Genomic DNA, 3,727 nt, shown 5'->3' with positions numbered 1-3,727 from the left:
ACTCCCAGCAAGAGTGATGGCTTGATGGACAATTTTGCACATGTAGAAACACATTTATTGTTTGAAGTATACTATTAGTGGTTGAATTTGTACAAATATATACTCTTTTTCCATAAGAGGAAATTCAATTTCAATATTACAATACAATGCATGTAGATATGTTTTGATTAATAAAAGAAGAATAGGCTCGAGCCTTTACATATACATTGAACAACAACACCTAGGGCAAATGAGGAATGCACTCCTAGACATAAAAAAACTACCAAAACATTCTAGAAACTAGACAAAGAATGGACACCAAAGTAAACCCAAACATAGACTAGAAACAAAACCAAAAAGAAAAAACCAAACAACCACCAGCAAAGATGTTACTAGATTTTCACTTTCAGGCTCAATCAGGTAGAACCATAATGTTGTCAATAAAAAAGGTTCATTTTAAAACCCTTACATTGTATCCACCATTATAAAATACAATTATATTTAAAGATTAAGATTACAGAGTTCAAGAAAATCATTTTTTTTTACGAAAAATAAACATAAAATAGAAAGATTTGCGCAATATTTTCTGAAAAATAATGTAATATTTATTCATTAAATACAAAAATATACATGTAGTCTCACACAAGCCATGAGACTGGCCTTTACTTATTTGAAACAAAAGAAGAACAATAAATATACGAAATAAGTAAAATAAAGGCATAAGCATGTAAAGAGGGTAACCAGTCATTGCCTAGATGTCTGGTTAGGTGTCTTTAATGGTGGTCTAAGGCTGATTGTTTCTATACGTCCCGAGCCCTTCCAAGTGCCTAGATTCCTGCATTAGCCATAAAAATGATGTTATATCTTTAAGGATCTAAGCAATGACTGGTTATACGCTACATGATCATGTGCTTATACATATGTCAGTTGATCTCAATGTGCATAAAAAAAGTAAAGGTATGGTCTAATCATTTTGAGTATCAGCATGTGGGGTAAAATGTGGCTCCCAAAAGGGTTGAGCCCAGCATGCAAATGAAAGGTACAGTAACTACATTTTTCCCTAAGGTATTTTAAGTCGAGAGTCCTACCAAATGAATAATTACATTTGAAAGAGAAAGGATATTTGGTGTTGGTTTTTTGTATTCACCATCAAAGGATTCATTTGGCAGAAACTCTGGACTTAAATGGTCTCAAAGTATTCATGCCTTTCATGGAGTAACTAGTGAGCGGTATAAACAATGATAAATTAAGGCAGTATAATGACATGCCACTATCAAAGCATTGATGAAAAAAGAACAGATCAGTGAATTCTTGAGTGGACAAGGGGGTATCCATGAAATTTTGTTAGAATTAGAACTTATTGGTTTGAACAGCAGCCCAGTGAAGTAGTTGAAGAAAATCAGTCAATATGTACAGTCAAAAAAAATTACCATTTGGCAGTCACTATTAAATATAACAATTGAAGAATCAAGAAAGGAAGCGAAATCGCTGTAAAAAAGAAGCATATGTGAGGCTCAGATTTATTGCAAAATTTAATGATTTGTGTCATTAACAATAGAGAAGATATGAGATAAAAATTATGAATACCTTGACAATCCATAATCTTAGCCAGGGGGATTTGTCATTAATGGCACATAGTGATAACAATATTGAAGAAAAAAGTGGTATAACATTTAAAGGAGCATGACTGAAAAGTCCAGTCAAGATATATGGAGAAGCTAAAATAACTTTTGTGCAAAACAGAGAGCAGGGCATGGCAAAAAATTGACTTATTACAAAAGAAAAGGAAATCATCAAAGGAAATTTTTGTTGCTACCTCAAATATATATTCGATGTTATAGCAGTCTTCCTGATGATGGAGCAATGGAAAATGTTCGTGTTAAATAAGAAAATACAAAGAATTCAAAGCCACTGTTACAAGATCAACATTCCTTCAGAGAATAAGAGAACAAAATCACTTTCTCACACAGTATGCTAGCGAGTTTTAGTATTGGTCATTATTATGGTAAAATACTAGTGCATCTCATTGGAAAACCCGTGGCATATAGAATACCCACTAAAGTAGGGTAGAGTTTGCAATCCTAAATTACACCAAAGAAATGAAAGAATACAACAGTGTAGTCCGCAAGATTATGACAATCAAATCACAGTGCTGAAGACCCTATAGAAGACGTTCTCTATCAAATACGGCTATATATGCAAAGCAGTGAGAGTGCATCTTTAGAACCCCAAGATTTCATAATGGCGGCCATATGCAGGGTTTGTCGGCTAGGGTTTGCGAAACCCTATGTTGGCCAAGAGCAAGCCATCAAAAATCATGAATCGGTTCACGAATGTAAAGGATTACTTGACATTTCGAGTAATAATATAAGCATGAAGACACTTTGTATAATAATCAGACATCAACCGAATGCTCAGAAAAATACAGTATGTACAACCAGAAGAAATTAGGAGTTTAAAATTATCCTCACGGAAAGTACTCAAGAGAATAGTCTTCTCAGAAAACATAGTGTGAAATATTCATCTAAGAAGCATCCAAGAAACATTCCCAGTGAATAAAGGATCAAATAAAGTTTTATTTTTTGTCGATGATCAAGAGCTTGACCCAATACAAACAAAAGTGAGGTGCATAATGAGGTTCATCTTCCTGACCTGTTTAAGACAAAGAAGCTCCAGAAAACCTTTTTTTTTTTGCAACACGTACTAAGAAAAATTAATTTGCAAAGAAGAGGAGCGAGCACAAGTTCATTTACAGTTACACAGGAAGTAAGAAAACATGATTTCATCGATTGTTAGCCAAGGAAGCTAGGATTTGAGCTTATAACTTTGTTAGAAGCATACCAATTTTGCAAAGGCCGAGAGTTTTCTGGAAAATGCAACAAAAAACCCTTGTCAAAGCTTCAGGATACCCTCGAGTTTGCTCAGATCCTAGGTTGGCTGACAGTTAAAAAGAAAAGGGAAATGGGTGATTTTTTCTTTGTTTCAAAGTAATTATAGACAAAGCAACAAGTATGCACAATGTTCTAAGTTAAAAAGCACAATAAGTATCAAATTGGTGCAGATCTATCTTACCTGTAGCGGCCCGATGGTGAAAGAAAAATACATCAAGGCTTCTGTCAAAGAAAGCTTTAGAAACCCTCATAATGGCGACCGTGAGCAGGATGGAAATAGGGTTTCACATTCTTATCAGCCTACAGCTTCCTCGAGAAGCTTGAGTGCAAATGAGATGTTTCATCTCTTGGCATTTAGGTTTTATTTTAGGGTTGTTTATGCCCTAAGGAAAATGTCGACCATTTGTTTTTGGTGGCATTTTATTTTTTTCTACAAACAGTGAATTAGATGTTCCGTGAACTTGTCTCTCTAGATGTAAAGCCGAGGCATTTTATTTGCATTAGTGTTTTATGAGACAAAGTTGTAAACCACTTTGAATATAACATGCCCTGTGGTGTTTTCACCATTATCATTATTTTCCTTGTCATTCGAATAAGAGTGGTTTCCTTTATTTTTGCATGAGCATTCATTGTACATCAAATGAATTGAGAGGTGTCATTATAAACATTCAACTCATTTTGTTAATCTTTAATGAAAATGAGGGCACATAGGATGGTTATGAGTAAGTTGCCAACAAAAGGAGAGAATATAGTGTTCCGTTGGAGACAATATAGGTTTCTTTACCTTCTTTGAGTATTTTTAGAGGAATTTATGGTTTGATTAAGTCATGTTTGACTTTTTCACCCTTTTGGAGTAC

At 34.3% G+C, this 3,727-nt stretch overlaps 1 long non-coding RNA gene across 1 annotated transcript; it reads right to left on the bottom strand.

Annotated features, from left to right (window-relative positions):
* Positions 1 to 537: 537 nt before the first annotated feature.
* Positions 538 to 3,328, bottom strand: LOC131062709 (uncharacterized). The gene is made up of 3 exons (XR_009110935.2): positions 3,052 to 3,328; positions 2,821 to 2,916; positions 538 to 814 (listed from the first exon to the last, which is right to left on the bottom strand). It is a non-coding gene; the product is annotated as an uncharacterized LOC131062709 (long non-coding RNA).
* Positions 3,329 to 3,727: the final 399 nt, after the last annotated feature.

Source organism: Cryptomeria japonica, chromosome 3, assembly GCF_030272615.1.
Source record: "Cryptomeria japonica chromosome 3, Sugi_1.0, whole genome shotgun sequence".
NCBI lineage: Eukaryota > Viridiplantae > Streptophyta > Pinopsida > Cupressales > Cupressaceae > Cryptomeria > Cryptomeria japonica.
The sequence above is the reverse complement of the archived record's forward strand: the minus strand, read 5'-3'. Positions and strand labels throughout refer to the sequence as shown.